Genomic DNA, 15,186 nt, shown 5'->3' on the forward strand with positions numbered 1-15,186 from the left:
TGATAGGTGGCCTCCAAATAAAGGCTGAATGACTACTTGTTGGATCTGCTATTGAATGGTACCTGAAGCTGTTGGGCCTGGTATTGAATGGTAACTGAAGCTGTGAAAACTGGATAGAGAGGGAGAGAGTTGGGCCAAGGGAAAACTAAGTTTCAAAAAGCCTTTGGCCATCTGCATGTCAAAGATGGGAAGCCAAAGATCCCACTAAACAAGAAAAGAGAATGCCCTAAAGATCCTAGAAACCCAGCTCAAAATGTACAGGGAGACCATCCAATCCAACTTTTTTTTTCAGATGAGAACAGTGAGGCTTAAGGAGGAAGGCTTGTCCTCCATCCCACAAAGCATGATGGCACTAGAGTTAGGATCTGAGATCTCCCACTGTGAGGATCTCAGAGACCATGTAGTCAGACTTCCTCATTTGATAGATGAGAAAAATGAAGGTTCACTGAGGGAAGTGACTCACTGTAGTTCTCATAATTGGTTGGCAGAATTGGGATTTGACCTCAGGTCTTATGATGAAGAGAAGCTCATCACCATGACCGGAACTCAGTGTTGGGGAAGGGACTTGTAATGGAAAGCCACCACAATGGTTAAGGAAGTGCTGAGAAATGAAATAGAATGAAACAGTGAGGAATCTTTCTTGAATGAAAAAGGATCCAAACAAATGCCTAAATAATATCTGGGTTTCAAAGCTGCCTGGTTAGTGTCAGACAGACTTCCTCATGCCTCAGTCCCCTTATGAGAGGGAGACTTGGACTAGATGTCTCTAAGGTCCTTTCCAGTTCTAGCAGTGCATAATGCTTTCTCTGACTGTATTAGATCAAGTCTATTAAATGATTCCAAGTGCATGAATGACATTATAGAAACTGAAATCCTGGGGTCATCCTAGTTGACATCACTGTCATGATTGGACACAGCATTTTGCATCTTGATTGTTTTTTAGGTTTTTGCAAGGCAATGGGGTTGACTTGCCTAAGGCCACACAGCTAGGTAATTAGAAAGTGTCTGAGGCCGGATTTGAACTCGGTACTCCTGACTCCAGGGCGGATGCTCTATCCTCTGCACCACCTAGCCACCCCTTGCATCTTGATTTCATGATGCACATCAGCTATCAGAAGCTGTCACCCTTCATCCACTGGAATGGGTCCTATGAGTGGGACTTTCTGGCTTAATTCCAATTCACAGAGTAATTTTATGTCTACAGACAATTGGTATGCAATTCCTCAGGGTTGAGAGTGACTTCACCAGTCATGTGATTTAATCCATCCCTAAAAAAGCATTGATCCCCTTACTGAGATAGGTAGATTCTGACTGTGAAGTAAGGACTACAGGTGAGAAACTGAGGCTCAGGGAGAAGGCCAGAGAGTTTGAGGGATGGTGGTGTTTGAACACAGGTCCTGCTGATTTCCAGGTCATGGCTTTCTCCATTTTATCACAGTTCATAGAATGTCAGAATCATGACATTGGAAAGACCTTAATGGTCTACCATACACAGCACAGACTTGAACAAGGTTCCTGCTTGTACCATCCCCGGCAAGGGGCCATCCAACCTTTGCTTGAAGAGCTATGGTGAGGTAAAACTTCAAGTCTCTGGAGACTCCCCACTTGGAGAAAGGACTCTGGCTTAGGAAGTTTTGTCTTTTCTACCCCTTGCTCCTCTAGGGTCAGACAGAACCAGGCTCATTACTTTTGTGGGCACAACCCATCAAATACTTCAAGACAGAGGTCACAGAAGATGATCTAGTCTGACCTATTCTACATTTGTCTATTTTATATCTTCTCTGGGCCAGACATTGCCAGAGCCTTCAGCCAATCCTCCTACATGTTCTCATAGCTGTTCAAAGAGTTCTGTCCTTTCAAGGTACTTTTCAGTGCCCTTCCTAGATGGTAGTGCCCATTAGCTAGATAGGAGTCTCAAAATAAGGGAAACCTGAATTGAAATCACACCTCTGACAGTTACTGACACATTGTTTTTTGAACCAATGGCTTGTCCTATCAGAAAAGGGTTAAGAGACCTGAGTTCTAATCTTACATCTGCTACTAATTATCTGTGAGACTAACCAAATTGCTTCCATCTAGGCCTCAGTTCCTTGATGACGATGATGAGGATGCTTGTCTTTCATTCTCAGAGAAGACCATGACATCAAGGGAGGTGATGACATGTCTAGCATATGAATTGGATTTGAGTGAGGGGGCAGCTGTGCTGTCACTAACCTCACTTTATCCTCCAGCCATCTAAGTCCAGAGGCCAGATATGAATCAGGATGACTGGAGATGGCCCTGAATGTGAGGCAATTGGAGTCAAGTAGCTTGCTCAAGGTCACAGTGTCAGGTGTCTGAGGCTGGATTTGAATTCTTGTCCTTCTGATTCCAAGGCCAGTGTTCTATCCACTGCATCATCCAGCTGCCAGCATCAGTTCTTTATGTGTTAAATGAGAATCTTGAACTAGATGTTTCTGCCAGGCCCTCAGGTACTTTCCATGACTAGGTCTTTTGCAGTTCTAGTTTATCCTAGGATCTTACCAAATCTAATTACTGAAGTTACAAATCTGAGCTGGTGATTTCCCAGCTCAAGAAACTCCAGTGACTCCCTATTTCTTCTAGAGCAAACCATGCCTCTTCCATTTGGCATTTAGAGTCTTACAACCTGATTCCAGCCTGGCTTTCTAGGCTTAAGGCAAATGATACTCTTTGTGCTCTCCATGATTCAGTTTTCTGTCTGGATGGGCTATCTCTCATTTCTGTGCTTTTGTAGAGTCTGTTCCCCTCATCGAGCTCATAGAAACCCTACTTTGCTTCAAAGTTTAGCTTTTGTTTGACTAACCTCAATTTTGTGCCCCAGACTTTGGTGTAGCCCTCCCTGAATAATTATATCTTTACTTTGAATGAATTTGTATTTACTATGTGCATGTTGCCCTCACCTCTGGAAAATGTAAGCTTCTTAAGGGCAGGGATTATTTCATTTTTGTATCTGCAGCCCCATGAACAGGGTCTGGTATATAGGATGATTAATAATTAAACAATGAATGACTGGATAAGTGAATGCATTGTGGTCTGAAGTCATGACAAATACTCACATTGGGATTTGTCTACATTGACAAAATCGCAACTTTAGTAATCATAAATTTTGAAGTTAATGAGATCTCAAAAGGCATTGTGTCCAACTTTCTCATTTTACAGATCAGGAAACTGAGGTCCATAGAGGTTAACTGTTTTACCCTGAGTTCTGTAGCTCATTAGTGTCTCAGGTGCGATTCTAGCCTTGGTCTTCTTAAGTGAATCTAGAGTAATAAACACCTCAGATAGCTTTGAATCAGATATATATATATATATATATATATATATATATATATATATATATATATATATATATATATATATATATATATAGACTTTCTTGCTCTGTTGGGTATGAGTAGCCACCAAGAAGGCTCTTCTAGTGTTGGTTCTATTTTGGGATAGGCTTTGAACTTCCCAATGGAGAGGGCTACCATGGGCCAGGCTTACATTTCATTACGCAAAGAACCAACAGTGATGATGAGTGCACTTTAGCTGACTGGACTATTGGGCATTGTCTAAACATATATAGCCTAAGAAACTATTTGGAATCTGAATTGGGAAGTAAGAGACAGCAAGTAAATGGACTCCCTTGGGTGGAGACCTTAGACCAGCAGATCAACTGGTTAGAAATTATTCTATTACATTTACATTAGAAATCATCATCCTTCCAAGGAATGATGCTTTTCTGGCTTTGTTCCATTTTACATAGTAACTTTATGGCTACAGAAAATTCATGTTCAGTTTTTCAGAGTTGACAGTGACCTTCCAAAGGTCATTTGGTCTGACCTCTGCCTGAACAAGAGTTATTTCCACTGAGATTCCTGAAGGACATGACCTGAAGCATTCTACTCTAGTTGGTGCCAGAGAGCCTAATGGCAAAAGGCAACTCTTAGGCTCTCCAGCTCATTTTTGCCTCTATTTTGGGGAATGGGAATCATTTTTAAAAGTTTAAGGCATCTCCCCTTAACTAGGTTTTGGACAAGGGCTTTTTCTAGGATTCTTTTTTGTTTCCAATCAATCAATAATCAAAAGCAAGTATGGAAAATATGGAAAGCTGGGCTGTTGTGACTGTTGCGCACTTGACTCTCTGGGGCTACCACCTTTCCAAAAAACTCAAAAAGAGCAGCATCAGCAAAGTACATCAGACCTCATTTTACACATGAGGAAACTAAGGCCCAAAGAGATTAAATATCATAGGACTTTAGATCTAGAGCAAGAAGAGACTTCAGAAACTGTCTAAGCCAGGCTCTTCATTTTACATATGAAGTCATTGAGGTTCCGAAGTCAAACAGGGAGTGAATGGAGAAGGAATTTTAACCCTATGGAAGGGATTTTAACCTTGTTTGCCCGTTTTTCAAATTTAATAAGCTAGCTCCCTACTTGTCTAAAATTAAACCCCATAGCTTAAACATCCTAATTTTTATAAATGCTAGATTACACTTTGTTAAAAATTCTGAATTCATATTTATAAACCAGTATATATATGTATATGTATATATATTGAGTATGCACATATATCTCTATATGTATGTCAATAGACATTTATACACACACATACACACACACACACACACACATGATATCCGCTGAGACTTTAGGATTAATTATTCATTGAAAATTTAAAAGTGAAAGATTATCCCTTGATCAACTGGATGAGTTTTCTTCACTTCTCTTCAAGGGGGATGGGGAGGAAGGGTCTTTTTCTGGTTGATCTGTTCCTGCTCTGAGTAAATGAACATTCTCACATTCCTGAATGGTGGCTTGTGAATGAAAACCTCAGATGGTAATGGGGCAAGTGGTACCGCATGAGGAAAGTAAGAAAAGAGACGTCCCTCTTTAAAAGGACAAATGATTATAAATTTTATCTCCATTGACTATGGGGTAAAAACAAACCTGCCACACAAGGGAATATTTCTAATCATGCAGCTTTTTTATTATTATAGTTGTCAACAAATCCTCCCTTTAAGCAGAATAGTCCCACCAATCAAACATTTTCGGAGTAATAGAGATTGAAAATAGGAAGCCACCTCAGTGACCATGAAACCCAACCTATACGCCTAAGGAATCTCCACTATGGCTGAGTCTTTGTAGGGGATATAATTGCTAAAAGAGACTGAAATGGTACCTGCTTTCAGAGGGCTTACAGTCTACTAGTTCCCACTTCACCCTAAGGCATTATTACCAACCTGTATCTATTCATATTCTCTATACAAATAGAATGAAAGACCTCACCAGGCAGCACTTGGAACCATTCTGCACCTGTCATCTCCCACCTCTCTATTGGGAGAAGGGAAGTATTCCAACTATCTTTTTTTTTGGGGGGGGGATCAAGTAAAGCTTATTTAGCATTGATGTTCAATGCTCTTTTTTTCTACCTCTCCTTTCCCTGATCCAAGTACATTCCTTTCTCCCCCCATTAACTCCATCTTTTTAATATATATTGTGCCTTCAAATTCAACTCCCTCCTGTGCTTTGTCTATCTGCTCCTTCTAACTGCTCTAATAAATGAGAAAGTTCATATATGCTATCAGTATAATTTTCTCATGCAGGAATACAAACAGTTCAACATCATTGAGTCCCTCATGATTTGTCCTTCCCATCCACTCTCTCAATGCTTCACCTGAGTCCTGTACTTGAAGATCAACTTTTCTGTCCAGCTCCGGTCATTTCATCAGGAAAGTTTGAAAGTCCCCTTTTTCATTGAATATCCATGCTTTTCCTTGGAAGAAGATATTTAGTTTTTCTGGGGAGTAGATTCTTGGTTTCGATCCAAACTCTTTTGCCTCCCAGAATCTGATATTCTAAGCCCTATGAGCCCTTAATGTAGATGCTGCTAAATCATGTGCAATCCTAACTGTACCTCCATGAGATTTGAATTATTTCTTTCTGACTTCTTGTAATGCTTTCTCCTTGACTTGGGAGCTCTGAAATTCTACTATAATATTCCTGACAGTTTTCATTTTGGAATCTCTTTCAGGAGGTGATTGGTGGATTATTTCAATTTCTCTTTTACTCTCTGCTTCTAGGATATCAGGGCAATTTTGTTGGAGAATTTCTTGAAAAAATGAAATCTAAGGTGTTTTTTTTGGTCATGACTTTCAAGTAGTTCAATAATTTTAAAATAATCTCTCCTGGATCTGTTTTCCAGTTCAGTTGTTTTTCCAAGGAGATATTTCACATTTTCTTCTAGTTTTTCATTCTTTTATTCTTGTTTTATTGCTTTTTGACCTACAAAGAGAATCTCTTATCTGTTTCCCATAGCTCCAGTCTACATTTTAAGGAATTATTTTCTTCAGAGAGCTTTTGTATCTCCTTTTCCATATGGGTAATTTTGCTTTTTAAGGTATGCTTTTCATTGTCCTTTTGAACTGCTTTTTCCATTTGACCCAAACTGGTTTTTGAGATGTTATTTTCTTCAGCATTTTTTTTGAATCTCCTTGACCAAGCTGTTGACTTGGTTTTCATGATTTTCCCACATTGCTTTCATTTCTTTTCCCAAGTTTTCCTCTATCGCCTTTACTTGATTTTCAAAATCTTTTTGAGCTGTTCCATAGTCTGAGACCATTTCATATTTTCCTTATAGGCTTTGGATGGAGGATCTTTGACTTTGTTATGTTCTGAGTATGTATTTTGATCCTCCATAAAACCAAAGTTATTGTTTCTGGTTGGATTTTTTTCCTTCTGTTCTTTGCTCTTTTCTCCAGCTATGACTTGATTTTGACTCTTTGTTAAGGTGGAACTCTGCTTCAAGGGAGGAGAACTCACCCTTTTGAGGGTGTTTTTGCAGTTGTTTTCAGGTCTCCCCCCACCCCCAGGAACCTGGAAAGTTCATTTTCTCCAAGGTCTTAGGAGAGGCTCTGCCCTGGAATGGCAACTAGACCCCTTCTCATTCTGGTTTGGCAGAGTTTTCTTGCTGAGCTTCCCAATTGTCGTTGGCAATTTCTGGGCTGAGAATTCTGGAAACCCCCCCCCACCACCACCAGGGACACAGGCATCCCTTGATCTGTTCCTGGATGGCTGGGGTCTATTTACTATGGTATAGCCCGGGCTGTGCTACTACGGGTCCTTTCTAACCCCAGTGCAACTGATCCTTCCTGTGAATCTTTCGAGTTGTCTTGGACTGGAAAATTGTTTCACTCAGTCTCTCTGTGAGTCCTCTCTCAAAACTCTGGTTTACAGTAATTATTTAAAGGTATTTGGAGTGGTTTGGGGGACAACCTTCCAGAGTTCCTGCCTTTATTCTGCCTCTGTCCAGCTATCTTTAAGGAAAGTGAAATTGGGATGCCAAGCTTAACTGGAGTCATAAGTCCTAAGTTCAAATCCCATCTGCTCCCTACTAAACCATGGACTGGGGCCTTAATGACTCTGGGCTTCAGGCCCCTCTCTAGGACTCACCTACCTACTCTAGAAAGGTTCTGATTAGTCTTGTTAGAGTGTGGGTGCATGGACTTCTCATCCCAGTGGAATTACAGATCCTGGACGTGTTGAGACATCAATAAACAAACATTAAGTGCCTACTGTGGGTCAGTATTGTGTGAAGCACTCTTCCACCAACGTAAAAGTCAGTCCAACTTGTGTCTGCTGAGTAAGGAGTGCTTGGTTTTTATCTTTCTGTCTCTAATGCCCAGTTAAAATATTTCCTTCTACCCCAAATCCCAAGAAACCCCTAAATAAAACAACAAAGCCCCTCTCCCCTTAACTTCATGCTAGCATCTCCCCTTTTTTATTTATATCCCATTTAGCCTGTATTATCTCGTTGGTACAGAAGTGTTTGCACGCTAACCTCCCATTAGGCTGGAGCTGGTTTTCGGTCTTCTCTTGTATTCCCACAACGCTAGCACAGTGCCAAACAGTAGGTACTGAATAAATGTTTGGTGACAGCGACTGGCTTCTTAATAAAAAATTGTTATTTGGAGAGGAAGGGGTTGGCAATCACCTGAATTGAGTTGGCCTGACCTGAACGGAACTGATGTTAGAAATGGCAGTTTGGTGACTCCCTGCCTTTTAAGAGCCCAGCTGTCATTTCGTATTGAGAAAGCCCATGCCATCTACTCTCTCTGGCCTTGATGAGCATCCTGTTTTGCTCCAGTTTTTATTCCTCTGACTGAAAGTAGGAAGGAGAAGGTGAGAGCTGGTTGGGGAGGGCCACCCTCTTCTTCCAGAGAGTTCTGCTGGCCCGTAGCTTTCCGGTGATTCATTCAGCAATAGCTTTGTTCCTCCCCTATTTTTTCAGTTCTAGGTCAACCCAGAAAGCAAACAGTGGAGTTATTTCTACCATCACTTCCCTCCCTGTTCCCTTAGCTCCTCGTCATCCTTCCAGGACTGCGGTTTTGCAACGAGCCTCCATATGGTCCCATAAAGGACTCCACAAATCTCCCTGCTCCCCACAAAGCAGTTAAAGCAGGATGCCCCTGTAATGGTAGAAGGGCTTCTGGATTACAGCTAAACCAGTTTTCTACCACCCCCATCCCTCACAGCCAAAAAGGCTCTCCTAGGGCTGGTAACTCTAGCTGCTAATTACTGGGCATAGTCTACCCTCGGAAAGGATGAGAGGATGGATTTCTTAGAGTCTGTTGAACTGGATTCTGGGGATTTGACACCTGACCCCAGAATTTCCCTGCAAAGAAGATGAAAAAGTTGTCTTCTCCCTTTACCCCCCTTCTACCCCCAAATCACTCCAGCAAGATGATGAGTAAATGCCACCTAGTCTTTCAAGAAAATGGATTTTTTATTTCCCAATCTCCCATCTGCACTTGGATTCCTTCCTTCTTAAACTTATCCCTACACAGATATCAAATTCATATTTTCAAAACACAGATATGTCCAATGCCTACTTAATCCTAAGGATGTTAATAAAAATCCTCATCTTGTCATTTTGACCTCTCCACACACAGCCTGGCTCCCACCCACCCTTCTGGTCTTATTTTCATCATTACCTTTACCAACTGTACATCAGTTCCTCTCCTCCCCTCCCCTCCCCTCCCCTCCCCTCCCCTCCCCTACTCCTCTCCCCTCCCCTCCCCTCCCCTCCTCTCCTCTCCCCTCCTCTCCCCTCCTCTCCCCTCCTCTCCCCTCCTCTCCCCTCCTCCTCCTCTCCCCTCCCTCCTCCTCCTCTCCTCTCCTCTCCTCTCCTCTCCTCTCCTCTCCTCTCCTCTCCTCTCCTCTCCTCTCCTCTCCTCTCCTCTCCTTGGCTTCTCCTTCACTTTCTCTTCCTACTTCCTTTCCTTCCTCCCACATCTTTTCCCTCACTTCTGCCTGATAGAATTCTTAGCTCCTTTCTCCTTTTTTCCTCTCCCATCTGAGTATTAGTGTTGTCTTTCTCATGAAATTCCTACAAAATGAAGGGATTGAGCAGAAATATCCTCATTTTGAATACTAGAAGTCACTGGATTTTTGACTTGATAGCTAACTGGCTGCATTAGAGAGATGCTTGTCCAGAATCAAATTCTCATGATGCTATTGGTTCTTCAATTCTCACTTTTCCACATGCTCTATCTTGCACCCCCCCCCCCCAGCCTGCTAGTGACCATTGGCTTCTCACTTCTAAATGGGTAGTCATGGGGACTCCCCATGGGGAAACTCAATGAGCCATCTTGGAGAGAGAGAGGGCAGAAATGATTGTTGCTGCCAAGTGGAACTGAGGCCTCAAGACACAACTCAGCAATAACTTGGAAGATGTTTTCTGTTTCATGGATTGTCCCCTCCCCAACACACAGCACACACACACACACACACACACACACAAACACACCAGTAGAATACTAACCTTACTCCTGGAGGCAAAATGAAAGGATTCTAACTTTTAGCAGCAGTGTCCTCATTTTGTACAATTTAAGTCACTAAAATTTGGCAGCTCTTCATCCCCTCCCTCCTTCCCCTACCTTTGTTGATTAACAGCATGTTCTAATGGCCAGTAAACCAGGCATAGTGTATGAAATTATTTAATATTTATTCTGGCAGAATAGAGGTATGAAACCATAAACTTGAACAAAGTTACCATTTCCTAGTGTAGCCCTTAGACACACACACACACACACACACACACACACACACACACACACACACACACAGCTGGAAGGCATCCTAGGGTTCATCTGGTCCAGCCTTCTTATTTTACAGATGACGTTAGTGACACCCACTGAATCACACGGTTTCTCTCACATTTTGAGTTAAACTAAAGATAGAGCCTATGACACCACAAAAAAATGTTCAGTTCTGAGAGTCTGGACCCACCACTCCATGATTTTTAAGGTCTCTTACCATTCTCAACCATCACATCCTCCCTGGGGGTCAACTACTTAATCTCTCTGGATCTTTTGTTTGCCTGTGAAATGAAGGAGTTTAGAACTCATTTTATGAAATCTTGGATAAATATATTTACCTTTGATTGCGCTACTTTGGATATGACCTAGGAAAAAATCATACCTTTGTAAGCACCCTCCTGGATGGTTTGAATTGGCAATCAATCACTACACAATTATTGATTGGCTTCCAAGGAAGGGCTCTTCATCTGTGTGAAGGGGTGCCTGGGGGCCTGTTTTGATCTGCTTGGAGCTATTGGAAAAGTCTGTACCCTTCTCATGGAGGAAAGAGAGAAGAATAGGGGAAAACATCTGTTTTCCTATCCAATACAGATCCCCATCCTTCATGAGTCTGTAGAAAGCCATCACTTATTAGCAAAAATGAGCAAGAGCATGAAGGTAGTGGATTATAGACCCACAGTACTGGAGCTGAAAGAAGTAGGAAAGATGCCTTTGCCCCTGCCACCCATTCACTGACTCTGGGACCTTCTTCTTTGGCCACTTGGAGTTCTCTGTGACTAATGCCTTTGCTCTGCTATTTCCAACATATTCTGTCTAAATCATGTTTGCATATAGTTGCTGTCTACACCAGTGGATTTTTCCTAAGCAAGGACTTTGTTTTATTTTATTTTGCCCTTTTTTGTATATCCCCAGAGTTTAGCTTGGCGGTTGGCACAGAGTAGGAGCTTAAATGTGTGTTGACTAACTTCCTTGCCATCTCTCGAAGTGTTTCCAACAGGAATTCCCTTCTTCCAAGCCAGCTGTTGGATTCAGTTCTATGACTAGAAACCCATGAAATAAATAGTACACTCCATTCGGTTTAGTAATTTCTATTCAATTCTGCGCAACCAATATTTCTGGGAGTGGTGACTAGCTGTGAGTTATGGAAATCCTTCCCCAAAGTCACTAAATAAATGATTTTGAAGACCACCCAATGGTCCATGGAATGCTGTATTACAGGTCTGAGCGGGTTGTTTCTTGATATGAGTATGGAACTACACTAGAGGGAGGAAGTAAAGGATGCAAAGAAACCTTGAATCCAAAAAGGTGGAGGCGTCCGTTAAGGCAAAGGATACCTGATGGCCAGCTGGGTGTGCCCTTGATATCTGTGGATGGTGAAAAAAACTGAGGAGGGTTCCCAAAGTCTTAAGTTGACATCTTTGTGGCTTTTTTTCTGGGCAATGGGGTTCAGTGACTTGCTCAAGGTCACACAGTTAGTATCATGTTTCTGAGGTCAGATTTGAACTCAGTTCCTTCTGACTCCAGGGCCAGTGCTCTATCCATTGTGCCATCTAGCAGTCCCTTTAAGCTGAAATCTTGATTTGCTGGAAAGCATGAATAGGACCAAACAAATGGAGGGGGTATGATCTATTCCATTGAATGGAATACTCACATCAAGTAGAACACTGAGTCACTATATATTTGCAAAAGTGAGAGGTTGAAAAATAAGGGGTAGTCTCAGTTCTTCAATGAATCAGTGATCTATGTGTGGGACCTCCTTTTAGGGTGTTCTATCCATTCTCCCACCCATCCATTCAACTCCTTCTCCTCCTTCTCCTTTCTTCTTCTTCTTCTTCTTCTTCTTCTTCTTCTTCTTCTTCTTCTTCTTCTTCTTCTTCTTCTTCTTCTTCTTCTTCTTTTCTCCTTCTTCTCCTTCTCCTCCTCCTCCTTCTTCCCTTAAGGACTTAATACTTTCTTCAATTGTCTTTTTGGAATAGAAAGCGGGAGCCAATGGTTATTCTTTCCTCATTCACAGACATGAATGTCCACAAGACTATTGTCTTACTTGGCTTGCTTTCTGTTTGTTCAGGCCAGTGATTAGCATGGCCAACAAAATTCTTGCTGATTAGATGCGGAATAGTCTAATTTGGGAAAAGCTGAGATCTCATTCAAGAGTCATTCTGAAATAACTTTTCCCAGCCCTGGGACACCCAGGCCTTTGTCTTTGGAGCTTCTTCAGATGTCATTCAGCAGTCAACTCTAGCTATTTCTTTTCTTTTAATCAGTCCCCTTCCTAGGAAATGAGACCCTTGCTCAGTGCTCACCTTTGAGTTATTCTGAAGAGTTTACTTTGGTTAAAAGGAATCAGATTAAAATCTAAGTGGAAAATGCTTTTAAAATAAATAAAATACAATAAATCAGAAACTGCAGCAACACATTTGTGTAACATTAACATTAGCCTCAATTGTCCTCTTAATTTTTAAAAGTGTGTGTGTGTGTGTGTGTGACTGCCTCAGCTTAGCAAGCCGTAGTTTCTTTGTTAATAACTATAAGTTCAATTTTTCTATGATGTTGCTTATCAGTTACTTATCAAACCTCCCGCTGATGGAAAGTCCTCTTCTGTTGTGGGAGGACTAGAATCTCTCACCGTACAGGGTGGGGAGCGATGATCTGTATCTGCCATTTCCAAGCTCCCTGTTTGTGGGACCATGTTTTCATAGCTACAAGTACAAGGGAAGGTGATTTAAAAAAATTATAGCTTTCAATTATTTTGGGGAAAAGCCTTGAGCTTTCCATGTTTCTGTGATGTTCCATCACTCTTTTGAAATCCTCCTATACCATGTACCAAGGTGGACTTTATTCCCCACTTATCGATGCTTTGGCACCTGAAGAGGCCAGACTGGTTAATGCCCACATCCACAATAAATATGCACAGACTGAACATGAATGAACTTTTCCAGGACCTGTTTCCTTCGCCCACATAAGAAAGACAGAAACTTGCCAAAATCAGTCAGCCAGGCAAAATTGCTTATTAAATGGCAATCAGATGCCTGGCATTGGGGATCAAAAGATAGAAGGTGAGTCCTTGCCCTCAAAAAAGCTTACAGTCTAGCACTGAGTTAATGGAAATATTTACCAGGTCTCCTTGGTGAAGATAGGAAATCTTACAGATAATGTAAACTCCATTTACCCAGGAATTCTGAAGCCTAGGACCACTCCTTGTCTTCGAGCTGAGAAAAACTAATCAGATCAAAGGTTTAGAGTTCAAACGTGCCTCATGGTAGTGGTGTTAAACACAGGACCCTTGAGCTGTCAGGGCCTTCCAAGTCTCCCAAGTGCTTCAGGAACCAGATTAAAATGTAATTGGGAAAAAATTAACAAAATAAAATCATAATAAAACATAGATAATATGACATTTTAAAACTGTCAATAGTTATCTAGCTGTGATGTTAACATCAGGTTAGTGGCTCCCTTTTTTTATTGGAGTTTGCTTTAGAGGCCTTAGAAGACACTTAAACCAACCCCCTCCTTGTATGGGTGAGGAAACTGAGGTACAGGGAAGTGACTCTTCCAAAGGCATACAGATGACTGATGTGGAATTTGAACCCATTTCCTCTGCCTCATGGGCCTGGGCTTTTCTCCTGTATCAGAAGGTGAACCCCGTTCAGATTTGTGATCCTAGTTGGGAATCTGATCACCCCTGCCCCACCTGCTTTGGCACCTCAACTCATATTCCAAACTGTGAAGATTTTCCATTTTGCGGCACATGGACTCCGTCTCTGCCAGCATGTCGGAGGCCCCGCTTTCCTTGGGAGGGCAGGAGTTTGCTGCTCTGGCTGCTGCGGTGTTCATTACCACTCGGCCCAACTGGTGAGATGCTTTTCCCAAGCCAGTGAGTCTGATCCTTGGAGACTAGACACAGTCTCTTCCCAAGACTGACCTTGAAGCTTGAGGGTCTAGCTCTCAAAGGGACTCAGGCTCCACTGACACAGACTTGGGGGACCCGAAGTTTTCTGTCCAGACCCCCCCAGGTCTGGGCAGGCTCAGTACAGGCCTAGGTTTAGAGTTCCCACCCAGCCAGTTTTTCTGCTGCACATTCTAAAGGAGAAGAGGCCCCAGACCCTCCCCTCACCCCCCCCCCCAGACCCCCCGGGCCTTCTTTCTTGACTTTCAGAATGTGGCTAAGAGTCTCTGGCCAATCAGAGGTGTCAGACATGGCCAGAGCTGAAATCCATCTGGGCTGGTGGCCCACTTCTGACCCCAACTTAAATGCTGAGGTGTCCTAAAGTCTCAGCCTTCTTGGTCAACTAAAACTGAGGAGTTTTTCCTCCTTTTGTTCCGGTCCAGTGCAAATATTTGCCTATTGGGCAATCTATAACTCCTTCTCCTCCTGTATCAGCCATCTGCTGAGAAAGGACCCACGCCCACCTGCAAGGACACGGATCTAGGGAGTATCCTGTTTCCTCAGGCACCTCAGTCAGGACAACTGATGTATAGTGGCTCCATTTGTTTGAGCTTTCTGCCTCTAAGATGAAGACTGATGAACTCCCCACAGAGTCATGGAACTTGTGGGGACCCAGGAAGTTCATACAGGAGAAACCTTGCATACAGATGGGGGATGGAAGGGTGGTCAGCCAAAAGCTAAGGAAATGGGTGTGTTATGGGGATTACAGGAATCAGAGCAGGAAAGCACCTTTAAAATCATCTCACACATTTCCTTTATTTTACAAGTAAGAAAACTGAGGTCCAATTTTCCTAAAGATTTCCTGGTATATTATTATTATATTATATTAATTATATTATATTATGTTATATTATGTTATGTTATATTATATTATATTACATTATATTACATTATATTATATCATATTATATCATATTATATTAATTATATCATATCATATCATATCATATATTATTATATATTATTATATATTATATTATATATAACATAATATATTATATTATGTTATGCCATGTCATGCCATGTCATGCCATGCCATGCCATGTCATGTCATGTTATATATTATATTATAATATATTATATTATAATATATTATATTACAATATATTATACTATATTATATTATATTATGTTATGTTA

This window comes from Macrotis lagotis, chromosome 7, assembly GCF_037893015.1.
Source record: "Macrotis lagotis isolate mMagLag1 chromosome 7, bilby.v1.9.chrom.fasta, whole genome shotgun sequence".
Classification (NCBI taxonomy): domain Eukaryota; kingdom Metazoa; phylum Chordata; class Mammalia; order Peramelemorphia; family Peramelidae; genus Macrotis; species Macrotis lagotis.